Genomic DNA, 18,458 nt, shown 5'->3' on the forward strand with positions numbered 1-18,458 from the left:
ATCCCCTTTCTGCAGCAGGCAGGAGTTAATTTTACAATTGGCCAAGACAGTTAAAACAACAGAGATTAATTTCTAATATCTGAATTAGGAATGGGAGAGTGGGGAGTCAGAGGTGTCCATATCTGCAGCCTACGGCCAGGACTGGGAAATTTGGAGAGTAGAGAGCCATATGATCACAGCTTACCTGGGGCATGATGTCAAGGGGATACATCTTGTAGGCTGTAGAATCAGGCATTTCCAGAGGATAACTGGAGTACCAATGCCTCGAGGGTCTTAAATCTTGTTGTCTACCTGTGGGGAGACTCACTTCCAACCCAAAGACCTCAATATAAAGCCCAGACAGAAAGAATACCCCTCTTGAATGAATACCCCTCTTTATCACCCTTAGATGTGAGTGATTTTTAATAACTTTTAACAGGCAAATAAAACAAAAAAAATCCCATTTTTACTTTTGTAGATACACAATGTTTTGATTTGTATTGCTTTGAGGTGATGATAGATACCCAAATGTTCCCAAAAGAATATCTGCTGGGAAAAATGCAGCAATATCCTGGCAAAATGGAGGTTATAAGCAATTATCTTTTTTAAACAAGTAAATATCTTCCTCACTTTTTCATACACAATCCCAATGTTGAATTTCTGGTACAGTTGCAAATAACAGTTGTTTTCTAAATCCTTATTCATACTAAAAGCAAAAAAAAAAAATTCTAACAAAATGTTTGCTGAGACAATTCAGGACCATGTGAGACTAGGAGTGATTCTTCATAAGAGGGCACTTCTCATTCCACTCTGACCTTGATAGGCTACAGAAATACCTGAGTAGCATCTTTTCTGGCTCAGCACATTTTTTAAAAAACATCAGCTGTGCTTTCTTTTTAAAATCTGCATTAGCTTTAAAAACCTTACTGGATGGCCTAGTTTCCTGTGGAATTATAAAAAACCCAAAATTGCGCCTTGGGCAGAATGACCTCATTCTTTGCATTCTTATTCCCTGCAGCTCTTCCTTATGCTTTTTACTGCTGGGATGTGTTGGATTGCTCTGCATCCCTTGGTGGATACAGTAAGGCATTGAGTGTGAAAGCAGCAGCCATGTGAGACGCTCAACCTTTCAAGACTTGGGCTCCCAGCAGTGGGCACAAGGTCTGTGCCACCATCACACTTCATCTGCTTGGCTTTGTCACCAATTTGAGCAGGAGTGTGTGCCCTGGCAGATCTGCTGGGATAGGCAGGTTCTGTCAGACCCTTCTCCTGCCTAGGTGACTGCTTTAAATTGTTAGGCAAATACATCAAAGGTGGCCATCAATATCATCAGCTGTAAAATAAATGATGTAGGGGGGTACGTGTTATGGATGGGAAAGGTGAGAAGATAGAACCTCCCTCCCACCATCTCTGACTCAGCTGGAGGGGAGCATCCAGTCAACACTGCCCCCACTCCAACATACTGAGGGCTTTTGACTGTGGGGCTCAAACTTTGGTGGAAAAAAGATGGGCCACAGAGCTACAGAGTTTTTGTGAGGTGCCTGGCTTTCACTCCCTCCCACTGGAGCTGCTTCACTTTGTATAGTTGATTAAATATTCATCGGGCCAGGGAGAGAAGAGCAAGAGATTGAGTCTATTGCCCAGTTGTTCGGGTGCTCACCTGGGATGTGAGAGATGCAGGGTCAAGTCCTTGCTCCAAAGATGATTTAATTATTCATACAAAGTGGAACAGCTCCAGCAAGAGGGACGTACACGCCAGCAAGACTGATGGCCCTCTCCTGTGCTGCACAAAACCTCTTCCCTTTTAACTGTGGGGTGGCTTGATGCATGTTTTATCCTTGCCAAGAAAATGTTTCCTCTTTGCCCTGTAATTTGCTAATTTATTGACCCTGCTCCCCAAAGCTGGGCTTGGGCACCGTGCTCCATGGCAGGACTCACGGTGGGGGATCCTGGCTGAGGGAGGCACAGCCCCCTGCCCACCAGTGACTCGTTTGTCATCAGGGTCAAGAACTAGCCTTGTGCTGTGCCTCACTCCCTGGAACCTCGGCTCCCTTCCCCATCTGTGCAGAGAAGGAGAGCCCAGCAGCTGCAGTGAGGGTCAGGCTCCGAGTGGGAGCAGGGAATACAAATTTCTGCAGGGTTTTCCAGGGCTCACAGGAGCTGCTGTGAGGAGGGGACAGCGAAAATAAGGAGCTTCCTCTACAAGAAGGAAACCTGTAAAATACTCTCATCCTGTTTGCTTCTCCTGAAGTGTTTCACTGTGGATATTTTACACCTCCAGGGTCAGTGCCACTACAGTTATTTTTTCTCCCAGCTGGCAATGTTTTATAAAATTCACTGAGATGGAAAATTAATGTTTTCCCCTGCAAGGGCAAGTGGGAATGTCCTGTGTTGTGTTATCCTCGACAAACAAACAATCTTAATTTCTGTAGCATCTCACTCTTTAAAAGTGTCAGGATTAAGGCAGAGATTAAATGCTTAGTCTGCTTTACAGGAAGGATCTTTATTTAAGCACCTGGCCACTAACACAGCTAGATTTCCATGGGACTTTTACATTGAGTATGTCACCCTCAGCACCCTGGGTTGTATTTGTTTGTTCTGCACTGAACATCAGGTAAACATTAGGTACAAACACAAAATGCCAGTGTGGTGTTTAAATTTACACACACAGTTGCAACAGAAATGCGAAGTTATCCAGCTTTTATCCAATCCCTCATTTCACACATTTAGTTTGTTCTGTTGTTGTCCATTTTTCAGCATTCACAAAGGCAAAGTTACTGAGCACAATAAAACACAATTCTGTACAATTATTATTTTTTTTAAATCAAAGCCAAACAAAACAAGACTTTAAAAATAGCTATTATAAAATAGTTTTTGCTTATACTTGCTATCAAAATCTGGTTCTGTTGGTTTTGACTAATGGCTTACACACTCAACAGAGATGACATTGTTTACTTTCTTACCCAAGTTTACATTTATTATTACTGCTAAGTTTTGTGTTAGCACATGCTGTTTTAAATTAAATGAATATCCAAATACTGTTTTGAAGTTGCTAATGGCACCATATGTACTGCATTTTCTTGCATGCTATTTAAAGAAAAACTCTTAATTGTACTACCAGTGCCTGAGGATATTTTTGTGGTAAGCAATTAAGATTCATTTTCCTGTTCATGTAGAAAATCACTTCATGAAAACACTGGAATATAATAACTTTTGTCCAATTTATGCATTCTTGCTTTGATAATTTGTTTAAAGGGAAAAGAGAACTATTGTTTAAAATCTGAGAATCTCAATAAGCATTTAATTGTTATTTCTAAACGAACAGTTCCTTCCCTATCCATAAAACAAGCAATGTAACAAAATTTAAATATTTTCTTCTGAACTTAACTGGTGAGTCTATTTGTCCTCTGGTTTCACTGCTGAGAAGTACACAAAAGGTGTAAAACAGGCAATAGAAAACCAAAAGCTGTACAAAGGATTTGAAATCAGGAAAAATTGAACAATCCCCTAAGTTCATCCGATATTCAGGAAAAAAAAAAACCAAACCGGAGGCAAGAACCAGTGCTGTTATCAGGGAGGTGAGAAGCAGGCACCCAGAGCCAGCCCTCACTTCCCAGCTGCTGCCCAGAGCTGTGGGGCTGGAGGGAGGCAGAAAAGGCTCCTTGTTCCTCGCCAGGGCTGGGCTCATCCCCGTCTGCAATGGCAGAGGAGGAGGAAGAGGCTGGGAGCAACTCCGTCAGTCCCACACTTCAACATTGTTTGGGAGTGATTTGTTCTTCATGACAGGGTCAAGCTGCTGTGAAAAGGTTAAACAAACGGGCTTTGTAAGCTCCTTTTAGGGGAAAGCTGGTCAGAAGGCCCCTTTAATCAGCGATCCCCTTTAGCCCTGGGAAAAGGCAGCGGCCAGACTCACTTGCAGGGCTGTGGGGAGCCGGGCTGAGCATGGGGTGGAGGCTTCCTACAGTCCTGCAGCCGCCTTTGGCTGGAGAAACTGAGATCCTGCAAGGAAAGGTGTTTGACTGGAAGTGCTGCTGTGCCTCCCCCTGTGCTGAGGTGCTGCCGCAGAGGAGGACGAGGAGGAGGAGGAGAAGGACGACGACGACATTCCTCTGGGGCCAGTGTCTAGCCCAGCATCCCTAATGCTGTCTGCACCCATCCTGTCAGAAGGGTAATGAGGGGAAGTTCCCAGACTAAAATTAAAAGCACCTCAGTCTTCAGAGGAGGCTTGTAACAGCAGCCTTCACCCTCCTTCAACTGTGGCTGCAGGTCTGGCACTCTGCTGGGAGAGGATTCCTGGTGGGTAAATCCCTGCAGACAGGCAGGTTTTAGCTCAGCTTCTCCTGGCCCATTTTGAGGTGGATACCCAGTGCAGTACACATCTGAACTGCAGCTTCTTGGAGACGCCCTAGGGCAGGGATGGTTCCTGCTCACGCTTTATTCATAGAGCAGATTAATAACAGTACTGGCTCTGCCCCCTCCCAGGGAGAGTGCCAGCAGCCAAGGGTGGCTTTATTTCTGGTCTTGTGAGTGGGGGAGGCAGGAGGAGATGGCACTGAGGCTCCTTGGCCTGATGTGCTACAGGGAAAGGGTGGGAAGATGCATGGCAAGAGCTGAGCAGGGCATCAAGGGCCCTGTGACACTGCTCTCCCTGTCCTCAGGGCTGCCCTGCCCTGCTCAGCTGAGTCATTTGTTAACTTGGGCCCTTGACTCCTTCCTGCTTATCCCCATTAAGCATCCTGCTTCCCCACCCTCCATCCCAAGGCTTAGCTGTGAAATGCCCAAAATCCACACACAGACGTGGGCTGTGACTCCTGGAGCAATATTTGAAGGAAGGCCCAGGGGCTGTTATGAGCAAACCCTGCCACCTTCCTGTGCCAATTCCAGCCATGCCCATGCCAGGTCCATGTCTCTGCCTGCTTCCTTTCTTACTTAGATCCTTACATCCCTCACCTTGTTCTCTTCAGCTACTTTCTACTCACCACAAGATAATTTAGTGGTGTTTTTCCACAATGACTCCAAGCCCATTTAATTCCTGCCACTGTTTTGTCCTTCTCTCCTTATTACATCCACTGTCCTAATTTTCTTTTCCTCTCTCTGCCTCACCATCCACCCATTTCACTACATTCTGCTCTGTGTTCTTTTTCCCTCTTACAATGCAGACAAATATGAAAACAGAAAAAGTTACCACCTCCCTCCTGTTTATTGCCATGCCCCATCAGAGGTGCCACAATTGCCTCTATGAGCACTCCTAATCTATTCCAGAGCATAATAAAACAAATAAATGCAGTCAAAAAGTGAAGCTGATCCCCTCCTCACTGTTTCCATGAACAGGACCTCTGTGACCAGAATTTAGAAAAACAGTACTGTGCTTCCTCCTTTGAATTCTTATCCCAGTAACTGAAAAAAAATAATAATTCAGGTCTCCTTCCTATTAGTTGGTCCATTTTGCCTCCTTTCTGCTCCACTGAGACCATTTCTTAGGCAGTAATTTCAATACCCAAAACCTGGGTAACAATTGTTCAAATGAAACCACAAAGGGGAGAATGAAAAGCTGAATAGTTTTATTTAATAACCTAGTGAACTTAACAGCCTAATCATGTTCTGTGCCATTCTGATCTCTGACTGCCATACAGCTCATGCTGGAATAGCCATAATATTTCACAGAGATGGAATGGATTTGGTGAGGCAAATCTTGTGATTCTTCTTCAAAATGTAGCAAAAAGGACATGTTAGTGCCAGCCAGATAAGAACTTGGTGCTGAGCTACTGAAGCCAGCAGTGGCTCTGCTGGTTTGGGTGTGAATTAAGAGCCTGAATTCCACATGAATCAACATATTTCTAGCACCACAGTCAATCTTCAGCTGAGTTTAATCTCCATCCTGCATCAGCTGTCAGCCAGCTGAAGAGTTGCTTTGCCTCAGGGGGTGAGATAGCTTTGTAGCAGTGAAGCTCTGAAAGAGAAGTCATCCAGTCATCCAGGCCACTCTCCTACCATTCCACCCTCTGCATCATAGTTAAATAAATCACTTTAGATAATATCTGATAGATATTTCTTCTCATCTGCATTTCTGTAGCATAAGTCCTGAGATTTCTATCAAAGCCTTTTCTTGGATATCCTTTTAAGAAACAGACTCTGTTTCTAATATTTATCCTCATTTTCTTTGCTGCAAGTTTAAGTGATTTCTCATACTTCTTCAGTTGCTCATAAGTTACCAGCAAATTTGTAGCCACATTTTACATATAGAACACTGTTGTCCCCTCTCTTTCTACTCTTTTTTTTTTCTTTTCTTTCCCCAGTTTAAACAAAGGCACATCATTCACCCCTCATGTTTTCCAGATTTCCTTTATCCTGTAGACTCTTTCCTGTTGATCATTATGAGGGCAGCCAAGCTTCCCAACTCTGCAAGCAGCATGTCAAAATGCCATTAGGCTGGGAGCTGTGAGGCACGTACCTTGGAAAGATGAGCAGGGAGGGAACCAGAGCTCTGGAAATGAATTGCAGCACTAAAGGATGTGGCTCCTGTGAACAATAGTTATGAAGAAAAAAATGGAATCCCTACAAAAAAAATCTTAAAATCTGGGGCAGCTATTCCCCAGAGTGACTCAGTGAGTGTGATCACACCACAGCTCAAGACACCTTGTTTTCTCTATATTGGGAATTTGGATTATTCAGCAGCCCCCGGGCAAGCAAAGGCTGCTGTGGTATGGCCAAGGTAGGAGAGAGGCACTTGGACTGTTCAAGAGCAAGTGTGTGGCCAACTCTGCTTAACATCTGCATACCAAATCTCTTAAAACACTAAGAAAGTCTCTTAAAAGACAGAGAAATTATTTCATGACCAGAAATAATGTTGCCACACACATCATACTTTCATCCAGATGAGAGATACAAATGTTTTTGCATTACACTTAATTTTCTTTTCCTCACCAAAAGATGCAGATACCACAAACATACAGTTCTACGAGTGGGGCATGGAACTGGTCCAGTAAATTATCCATAATTGCATGTAGGATCAGATCTGAATTAACTCAGCTTGATGTTCAAACCTAGACCCTGAAGACATGTGGTTTGTGTTTTGGAGAGCCAAAGTCTGGGCAATGACTTTCAGTATTCTCTAATTTTTTCATGTGTTCTTAATACTAATTGTTTGTAGGTCTGACTTTCCCAAAACATGATCACAGAGAAAAAATTTGCAAAGTTGGTTCCAGCATTTCCTCATGCTGAAGAACTTTGTAGGTAAGATTTCACATGATATGAATGAGTTCCCAAGCGACCAAAATTGATTTCAGAAGCTTAAATATCTTACAGAACTGGAAAAGCTCTGAAAGGCAAAACTCCAAGATATTCAGTGTATGAACAGATTTGCATCTCTCCAATATTAGGGTCCATTAACAACCTATCACATTGCCAGGAAACAGCCAGAGGTTACAGGCTACCTGAGGAGTATGTTTCTCACAAAGCTCCACAAGCACAAACAATGTTAACCTTTGGCAATAATGATATTCTAGATTTGGCACAGAAGAGTCAGATCAGCATCTCTGTTGCTGCAGAAATTATAGTTAGGTGCTTGTTTTCTATGAAGTAGGAAATTCTGTCAGCAATATACTGATATAATGTCTGAGATTCCCACTCAGAATAATATCTTAACAACTTCAGAAGACTCCAAAAAGGGCAAAAGACACCCTACCATTAAAAAATTAAAAGATCTGGTGTATGTTTTATTCTGGTTATCCTTTATACATTTTATTTAAACCTATCTCTTTTTAAAAATATTGTTTCTGTTGACAATATTATGTGAAAGAGCAGAGTTCAGACACCGACACCATCACTTCTGGGTGTGAAGAAAACAAAAATTCAGAGGGGTGATATGAAGGGAAGTGATAGCAAAGTAAATCAGGTAAACCCCAAATGTGGGGTAGTAACAAATATGCTTAGCTGGAGAAGGGCTCTGGAGAGTCCCGTTGATGAGGAAAAGAGAAAGAAGGTGTACGTGCAGAGGTGAGAGGAGAAAACCTGCTGCAAACTGAGTGCAGCACTTCAGCTGTGATTGGCATTTCATGGAGAGTTCAGTGCCCAGGCTCAGATGCTGTGTCATGGCTCGCAGGGAGCAGGGCACTCCTCTGTGGGGCTTTTCTCAGAGAAATATACTTGTTCTGCTATTGATTTTTGACACAGAAACAACAACAACAAAAACAGGTAGAAGTTTCTTGAATTTGTGCAAGGCTCTAGAACAGAAAAATGACAGAGGATGTGCATACTAGAGAAGGACCAAAACTTACTTTAAAATACCTTCACCTTTGTAAAGTCAAACCTGGAAAAGAGTAGGGAACACCTGGGTGCAAGGCCTTCCTACATGACACCTGCGTAGCTGGGAATTTATCTTTGATCTTGGATGGCCACCTGTTTTTTGTGACTTAATTTAAGACTAATCTGTGTTTGGTCCTGTCCCTGGGAGTTTTAGCAAAATCAAAACAAAACAAAACAAAACAAAACAAACAAACAAACAAACAAACAAAAAAAAACCCAAGGGGGAAAAAACCCAAAAACCCAAAAACAAAAAAAAAAAAGAAAATTATGAGATTTTTATTTAAACAAAAGCAAATACTGCAGAAATTTTCTGAACAGCCAATAAAGACAGAGACACCTCTAAAAATAACTTTAAAGAAAAAATAGATGAACAAACAAACAAGCAAGCAAGCAAACAAAAGCAAAAATGAACAAAACAAAACAAACCAAAACAAAAAACATACTGCTCTGCTTTGGGATGAAGCTAAAGGAGGGAAGGAGACAGATGCCTGAAGAAAAATTATTCCTCCCTTCAGGAGGGCTCTGTGAGGATACCCTCACCCCGCATCTGTGCTCTCCTGTAAAGACGATCATCATTTTATCAAGGGGCGAGGGAAAGCCATCGAATGAAGCGCCCCCGGCGGGCCGGGACTCGGTCGCTCCTCACCCCCGCGGGGCTCTGGGGTCCCTGGGCGGGGGTGCCCGGCTGGCGGGGAGCGCTGGGGACGGATCGAATTCACCTCCCAGCCGTGAAGAGAAGCTGCCTTGCGCGGACAGAAATTTAGTGCCCTGCCCTCCATCCCTCCTCGCCTCCCCGCTGAGGACGCGGCTGCACTGGTCCCGTTTGTCCAAAGGCGCCGGGGAAGGTGCGAGCTCCGCACTGCTTCTCCCGAAGGCAGGCCGTGAACCTGGGCTCCGGGCCGACAGGGTCTGGCAAAACGAAATGAACTTGAAAAACGGGTTTATCTCAAGAAGTAAAATAATCAGAGGAAAAAAGAGAATAAACCAGACCAAAAAGGGGGCTAAAATAAAGAAAATAAAGGAAAAGAAGGGAAAGAAAATGAGAATAAAAATAAAAATAAAAGGAAAGGAGAGGAGAGGAGAGGAGAGGAGAGGAGAGGAGAGGAGAGGAAAGGAGAGGAGAGGAAAGGAAAGGAAAGGAAAGGAAAGGAAAGGAAAGGAAAGGAAAGGAAAGGAAAGGAAAGGAAAGGAAAGGAAAGGAAAGGAAAGGAAAGGAAAGGAAAGGAAAGGAAAGGAAAGGAAAGGAAAGGAAAGGAAAGGAAAGGAAAGGAAAGGAAAGGAAAGGAAAGGAAAGGAAAGGAAAGGAAAGGAAAGGAAAGGAAAGGAAAGGAAAGGAAAGGAAAGGAAAGGAAAGGAAAGGAAAGGAAAGGAAAGGAAAGGAAAGGAAAGGAAAGGAAAGGAAAGGAAAGGAAAGGAAAGGAAAGGAAAGGAAAGGAAAGGAAAGGAAAGGGAGCCGCGGGACGGAGACAGACCCGGCTGGCCTTGGAGAGGGGCTGAGCATCAGCCCGGGCCCGAGGGGGGCTCTGCGTTGTCCCCCTGCCCTCGGCCGGCTCCTCCAGCGTGGCCTCGGTGCTCTCCCACCTTTCCCCTTCCCTCCCGGCCTGTACCGCAGCTTCTTTCGTCTTCTTAAATTAACCCACAAAGGCGATCTCTCGCCCAAAAGTAGGACACAAGAATTTTATCATTGCTTCTAAGGCATCGCAAAGCCTCTTTATTACGAGCAGCCTGGTTCCTATCCAGGGTGAGGGGTAACCTTGCCGCCCCTCTTCAGCGCCGAGTTTCATCCCTCCGCACAGTCCTTTCCCCTCAGCCTCCACCCGGGGCCAAGGGGACGAGACACGGCTGGAGCCGGCTCTCAGAAGATGGTTCAGGAGGCTCCTTCTCATCTCCCTCCCGCTTCCCGGGGAAACGCCGTGCGCCGCCCGAGCCCCGTGGGCCCCGGCCTGGCCCGAGCAGGGCCGAGCAACAACCCCAGTTTCTCGAGGGAAATGCAGTGTCCCAAGCGCTGCACGTCAGGATCACACACCCACCCACCGCCGCTTCCCCCCGGGGCCCCGGCCGGGACACCGGGACAGGCCCCGGCGCATCTGCGCTCCCCTTTCCTTTGGGAACACGGCTGGAGCCTGGCGAGCGCTGCCCGCTGCAGCATTTCCTGCAGACGCTAACTGTAATTACCATGTGAAACTTCGGCAAAATATCTGTCGCGGTGAAACTGAAAATTGGCAAATGCAGCGGTTTTAGTACTGAGGGATTTTTCTTTCACAAATAAGGACTAACGAAAACCTCAAGTGTCACCACGTTGTTGGTCTATCTAATGAAGCAAAGGCAGGAGAACTTGTGCTTTCTCTATCAGTGCTGCAAGACGCAATAGCCACAGCTGGAGAGACCCCACGGAGTCGGGGGAAACTCACTGGAGGCAACGCTGCATGTGAACACCCTCCTTGAAGTTAAGCACTGTCCTCTTCTTTGCAAGGAGAGGGCAGCAAGGAGGGACTGCCTCTCCCCGTCATTTACTAGCTGTCTACTAGAGCAAAGAGCAGAAGCAGTTGCTGTATTTCTTAGAGGCCAAACCTTGCCGTAAAGAACTGCATTAAGTCGCTTTACACTCCGCCTTGCACAAAGTCCATGGGTGGGTGCTGGGATGGAGGAGATGAGGCTCTGCCTATCTCTGCCTCCTCTTCCAACAGCTCCAGAAAACTGCACAGTGACTGAACACAGCCTGCTGTGTAGATTTTTTTTCTGTTTGCCTTTAGACTATTTTTTAAAAAACCCCAAGGAATAAATAAACTACGCAAATGACATTTTGTTGAGCAGAAATAACAGTAGGTGTTTATGATGGCGTTTTAAAGGTATTGAATTATCTCTCGTTGCATGCTCCTGTGGTTTTAATACTCACCAAGCTGAGACTTGTTTTGTTTATATATGAAACAAACATAATTGCTAGAGCCTAATAACTTATGTGTTTCTTTTGACTTAACTGCATTTTACTTGTGTTAAAAATATGTTCAAGACAAGGAGATAACAAAATGGAGTCGATCTAGAAATCTTTTTGTTTCTTTCAAGGGTGAAAACAGAAAGTGGAAATGTATTGCTGGAACGTACCAATGAAAATAGTTTTGCTCTTTCCACAGAGGAAATCAGGAAAAAAAGATCACAGTGAATGATAGAAATAAACAGTATGAAACAGGTATAATGGTGAAACTTTAAAGAAAATTTAAGTGTCCAGCTGAGAAAAGATTCAATCATACAGACAAAATGGGTGCAGCTGGAAGGGGTTTGGTGGTCACATCTTGGGGTGATAGAGTAATTTTGAGAACTGTCAAGACTTAAAGACGATGCCCAGAGAAAACCAGGAGGTGGAGATGTGCAATTTCAGCACCAGAAAGAGAGCATTCCCCGTTCAGGAACAGCTAGGTCACCGCTGGGAAATGGATAGGTTTTAAATGTGCCTGAAGATGGTGCTGTTTAGATGGCAGAGGGAAGGGCTCGGACAGCTGCAGTAAAGAGATATACCCTGAAACAAATAAATAAATAATAAATAATAAATGGTTCACCTAAATTTCTGTAACTCTCCAGCAGGTTATTCCAGCAATAATTAAAAAAAATCTGAGCCGGGGAGATCAATTGAGAAAAGGCTTAACAACCAACTTAGTTCTTGAACAATTTCACTGTGATAAAACAGTTTCTGGTGAGTGAAATTTCAGTCCCTGATATCTATCAGCAGATGCCACTCTCTCACTCCAGCACAGCCAAGGTCCTTCTGCTCCCCTTCCAACACCCCACCCTGAGTACACCTTTTAAAATCTTGTGTCTGTGCATTAACCATTCTGAGGAAAAGAGAAATGGAAGAGAAATACTCAAGGCTGACTTTTAAGCAGCAGATGGTGAAGGAATTTAAAGGGGAATTTCCCATCACGTACAAGCTTTAATGTTATTAAATTTGATTTTAATGTGACTGCAAAGTGATCTGCTATAGTTTATGACAGTAAATTCCACTGTCTTTGCCACACTGGAAACCTGAATTTTTCTGAAGGTTTTTATAAGGAATTGTTTTAAAGGACACCAGGATCTGGACTAGCAGATTCAAAAAGAAACTCACTGACACATGTAAGACACTTCCCTGCAATTAGCAATAAATAATCAGAGGGGAAAGCAAGTTTTCTGGCTAAATACAGCTCTTGCAAAATTTATGCTTTCCCTTCAATTGCACAACATTTTTTAACACCATATGCCAATCTGGGAATCTCAAGCCCAGTAATTAGCTCCGAGTTTTTGGAACACTTTACAAGGCCTGGATTAATCCCAACTGCATTATCTGGTGTCAGTTACTCTGAGCTGGAGACACAGCATAGGAGTTACCAGCCAGTGAATTGTGCAATAATGACCAGATGCCATATGCTATTCCTGTATGGATATTTTACCTATAACTGATGTTAGATACAATTAAGGGAAGGTCCATGTTTCCTCCTGGTGCAAGGCAGAGCACACTGCATTTTTGCATAAAACAATGCCTCCCATTTGTCAAGCTTTAAGTCAATCCCCTGCTGAGCCATTGTACTGAAATACATGATGCTTTTAAAAAATTTAAATTTACTTCTTTCCAACCAAAAATATGGTTCCAGAACTATCTAATGACCAGCCATAGGATCTTAACAGCTTGCAAGATCAAAGTCTGGAGTGGAAGCACAACGTTCACATGGATGAAGGCACAGGAAGCCTTTCCTGCAGCCTAGTGCTCTCTCCTGTGCTCCCTCACTGTAGCCCTTTGTCTCTGCCCTCCCATCACAGTGTCTGGTCTGTGCTGCCTTGCATGAAGAAGTCCCCAGAGCTGGGTCAGCCCTCTGCATTTCTCTTGCAGTGAAATCTCCATTTCAGAGGTGTCAAGAGCAACCCATTGTCTTCTGCTAATTTCATTATCTTTTTTACTTGTGCCCCAGAAGCAAATTGAAGGCAGCCTAAGTGTCGCTGGAGGGACAGCTAATGCAACTGAATTGCTCTATGATTGTTGTCTTTTTCTTGCTCCATAGTAGGAGATTTAGCTCTCCTCCAAGGGATCTTCTGTCCATAGGGCTTGCATCCAGCAGGCCAAATCAAATCCAGCGGGAATTGTTGCCTATGGTTTGGCAAATCACTTTGCTTTTTCAGCGTGTCCTCTGGGGGAAAAAAACCAAAATAACGCAAGAAACCCACAAACCTTGAAGTTAATAAGGCCATTTGTCTCATGGTCTTTGCAGGTGGGAATCAGTGATGTGTTTGGTATCACTCAAGCCATGTAGCATTAGATGGTCCTGCTCCAGCACCATGAGAGTCTCCCAGAAGTCCTGGATCATAATTGAAGTCCTATGAAAATACCTTGGATGACTTTGGGACTATCAAAACACACTAAGAAGCTGCCTTCATAAACCTAATGATGTCCTGGACACATCAGCATGAGCTGTCCTCAGAGTCAGTGGAGCTTATCAGGCACTATCAGGGCACAGTGCCTCTGCTAAGAGTGTTCTGTGGATGAGACAGACTGTATGCTACATTCATGAGTTTCTGTGCACATTAGGGTGTCTAGGTCAGCTGTAAATGGCTAAATTATAGATTATTTCCACTATAAATAACCCAGGTTCTCTTTTTCTGTTTTATGTTACAATAAAAGTGGAAGTGACGCTGGTGGACCCAGAACATCTGTGTTTCTCATTCTCCAAAAGCTTCACATATTGTGGTTGGGAAGGAGAAAATAGCTTTTCCAAAAAAGTCGTGAGAAAGCTTCCTAGGAACGAGATGATATTTCCAAGATATTAAAATGGGGGACAAAAAAAACCCCAGAAACAAAAAACAAGCCAACAAAAAAACCAACAACAACAACAACAACAAAACAAAAAAAAACCAAAACAAAACAAAAAAACCAAACAAAAAACCACAAAAAAAACCCCATAAAAACCAAAACCAAAACAACAACAACAACAACATAAAAACCTAAGGAGGAGCACAAACTCATTCTTTCTAAAAAATGAACCTTGACAAGGTTGTTTTTATAGAGCAGCTTTTTCTGTATTGTGTGGGGTTCTATTTCAGTCCCAAGGCTAAGTAGCCAGCAAGACCAAGTCCCATCTCAGAAAGATGGGACCTCAATTAAGACAACAGTAAAAGAGGGAAACATATGAGGCTCAGTTTTCAGGCAGTGGAGGAAAAAGGCAAGCTAAATATTTATTAGTCCAAGGTCAGAGGCTGTCTTATGTAGGGTCAGAATTGAACACAGGATTGCCCTGTGCTGTTCTGGTTTTACAAATTACTTGTCTCCATCTTTGTAGAGACACGTGGATTTGGTAATTTACTGTCCAGGGTATTTTTTTCAGCTAGATGTGAAATTTGAGGCAGGCTTTATGGGCAATTCTGTAGGGTATTGTTTGTTTGGGATTCTTTTTTTAGGGTTCTTTCTATTTAAACTTCTTTTTCTTCTTTTTTCATTTTCTTTAATGTAGACAAATAGTCTACGTGAATCATGAAAAAAATCAACACTTGGAAATACTCTTTGAGCTCAGTTTTTAACTGCTAAATGCTTTTCAAAGCAGGTCTGCTTCCTATTTTTTCCATTTCCAAATATAAAATGTGTCACTATTTTGTCTTGTGTATTAAGATGTTAGATCCATATCTGAATAATTAAATGCAGCAGGACAATGAACAGTTTAATTAGCCTTGAGGTTTTCAGAGTATTAGCTATTAAAACTAAGTAGGAAAATTGGCTTGCTCTGAAGCCTTTTATTTATGAATTGCTACTTGGCAGAAGTACAGATCTAAGTTTAGTGTACATTTGGATTGTGCAGTACAGAACTGTTAGAAGGAAATCTTAATCCACCTGGACCTCAGCAGTGCCTTTTGTCTGATATGGGTTACCTGCACTGTGCTCTCACAACACCTGGAACACCCCCAAGGGGTTCTGCAGCACCAGAACAGTTTTGGAGTAGTTTTACACCACAGATCTCACCTGTGCTTCACTTTGAATAAACTTTTAGTGAGAAATGAGGAAAACACACCCGTCAGACTGCGCTGGGAGCACTTTGCAGAGGTCTGTGCCTGGTCAGGAGAGGGATATAGCCTCGAGGTGCACTGTGAAAATGTCCATTTGGTCTTCGGTTACACCAAACCCTGCCCTGGTGTTTAAGCAATCAAAAAGTATCTACACATCATGTCCCCAGTCAAGGATTAGCAATGTTCCTCTGTATCATCTTATTTTCACCTATGTTTTGCTTACATTAATTGCGGCTTCAAGTAAATACAGGCACACATTTTGAAAGAAGATTAGAGGAGGAAACTAAAGCAGTGGGAAGGGAAGTATTCTATGACCAGACACTTTTTTTATTGACTTAATTTACACAAGGAAAAGATGCAAAATGCTGATTCCTGCTAGCAAAAATTCTTTCCCATGCATTGCCTCACAAGTGTAGTGTTTCATACCAAGGAAGGCTGGCTAAATGTGCGCATGGGACAAACATCAGATAAGACTGCAGAATAGAAATAAGTCCAAAACAAAGAACATGTGGTCTATGGTCAAAATCACTACCTTGAAATAGGTCAGATGCAGAAGATTTCAGCTCAAGGAAAGGCACAGTTTTATAATTTATTTCCTCAGATTTCATTCAGATCCAAACTACTCTTGTTAAATGGAAGCCATATAAACTTATATACCAGTCAAAAATTTCCCCAGATTCAGACTCTGTGAAAGATAGCCTTCAGATTTTTATGATTCTTTTCTTAATCATGCTGATTGTGGTAGAATTTTAAATAATCTGCATCTACATATACTGATTAATATCTGATTAGGTACAGATACAATAACTGGCATTTGTTAGTGTTTGCAAAATTGGTAGTAGCAAACTAATCTGGAATATTAATCTGAATTTAAATTTAAACTAAAGTATCTATAAGTCCTTGTTAGGTGTCAGAAAGGTTCCCAAAGCTCTCTAAATACTGAATGTTACTCAGAATCAGCAAGATGCAAGTACTGCTAAAATTCTCATTGATCCTTCACACCCATCATTAGATTTAGTCCTTATGGAAAAAAGTAGTTCAGATTCCTCAGACTCATATTTCTCAAGGTTAACCTGCACAAGAATTTATACCTCATAAGGCTAAGGTATCACTTCTTTGAGTCAGATCTCAGCGGATTTGGGGTTTTTGTTTTGTTTTGTTTTTAAACTGGCATTAGTAGGTATATGAAAAGGGAAAGCCTGTGTGTAAAAACACTGAAAATTCCAGCACAAGATAGAAGGGAACAACCCAGCATCAGGCAAAAAGATGCTTGCTCTTTTTGACTCTGAGTCAGTCTCTTTTTAATTCTCTGTTGATCTCAGGGATGGGTGCCCAGAAAACTTCCTGGATTAACACAAAAAAAAAAGTCCAAGGAAATATTTCATTGTCACGCCATGTTTTTTTTCTGAATTGAACACATGACCAAATGTAGTTAACTTGGAATAGTATAGTTGTTGCACTTAACAAAACAATTTAAATTATGGTGGAAATTAAGAGTTCCAGATGAATCATTGTTTTTCATCCCTGTGGACTAAAAGAACAACAAATCTAAGCAAATATAATCTACTGTGTTTCTTATCCTCAACTGAACTTTAGTTTGACTTCACTGTATCATGTAATAATTTGGTCAAAACTACACAGAACTTGCCTTTTATGAAAGGGAATGGTTGCCATGCAGCTTTGTACTGACATAGTTTTGAGGCTATGTGCATACATTTTTAAGGATAAGCTAAAGATGGGGTGATGAGTCAGGTCCTTGATCTGCTTCTGCTGTTCTTCACACCAAGAGGCACAAATGGAGGAAAGGGAAAGGGTTTTTCTGGCCAAACAATATAAAAACAACCAGAAAATGAAGAAATAAAGGTGGGCTTCTTTTCTACATGCATCAAGTTTTTGTGTTTGGTTTAATGTCAGTGCCCAATGTCAATTCAGCGATTTTGGCAGCACTTGCAGGAGCCATCATCCCTGCCAAGTAGGGATGCACAGAAAAGGGAAATAGATGATGCTCTACAGGTGTCCCTTGTGCCTCTCTGCACAGTAAAAGTCAAGATAGTCTATCAGGCTTGACACCTGATTTCTGTCTGGCTCCTGTTCCGAGTGGGGACCACGAGGCTCTGGAATGATGTCCTTGCTGCTGTGGAGAGCCACCTTGTTTAACACACACATCCTCCATCCCAGCCAGCCCTGTGGAGATTTGGTGCAGAGACCTGGAGGTGCTCAGGCCTTTGGCCTGACAGCCAGAGGTACTGATAAGATCTTGCTAAGTCTGGCTATCATGACTGCCAAATGTTCAGTTGTGAAACCAAAATCTGTGCTTAGTGTCATAGCAATTGCAAGCAGCTGGTGGCTTTTTTTCCTTTTGCTAAATGTAAGAGGACAGCTCCTCGGGCCTGACCAAGCCTGGGTGACCCGTCAGGGATGCCAAGGGGATTGCATCTGCCTCACCCTAAGCAAGGAGCAAGGCAGGGTCAGGCAAGCTCTGCCAAAGGTGGAGACAGAGCACATCATGTTTCAGCAGCTCTGAGAAACACGGCAGAGTGCTTTACCTGCTGACAGCTCCACAGAAGACGGATGCAAAAAGACCCCAAGCTCCTGCTGCAGAGGGCTGCCAAAAGCCCCAAGTGCTGGCGTTGTTCCAGCTGCTTCCCCTCTGCTCTTTTCCCTGCTGACCTGTTCAGGCAGTGAGGAGGTAGATGGGAATGAGGAAAGGCTTGTCAGCTCATTTGGCTCCCCCTTTGGCAAGGCAGGTTCCCCATTTGGCAAGGTATCCCACGCACTTTCTGCGTGGGGTCACTCAGACCTGTGAAGAAGCAGCATTTCAGATCACCTGGTATAAGCTTCTGAAAAGTTCCTCCTGTGCACCTCCAAAGTGCAATCACTCTGAACCTGAAAAATGGATATTTGAAAAAAGTGGCTCTGGGATGCAAGGGGTGTAAATGTCAACCCTTCAACCCCAACTTGTCAAATGTTGTTCTCCTTTACTGCGTGGAATCCTCACTAAAGCACAAGCTTGTTTGCTTATTTATTAAGTACATATGTTTTATGGAGCCTATGATCTGCAGAAAACATTCCAGATTGTGGACCCAAGGGCAAAATCCTTCTTTCCAATCTGTACAGATGATCTTTATGCTGATATTTTGCTCTTCCTAGGGGATTTC

This window comes from Geospiza fortis, unplaced genomic scaffold (assembly GCF_000277835.1).
Source record: "Geospiza fortis unplaced genomic scaffold, GeoFor_1.0 scaffold147, whole genome shotgun sequence".
NCBI lineage: Eukaryota > Metazoa > Chordata > Aves > Passeriformes > Thraupidae > Geospiza > Geospiza fortis.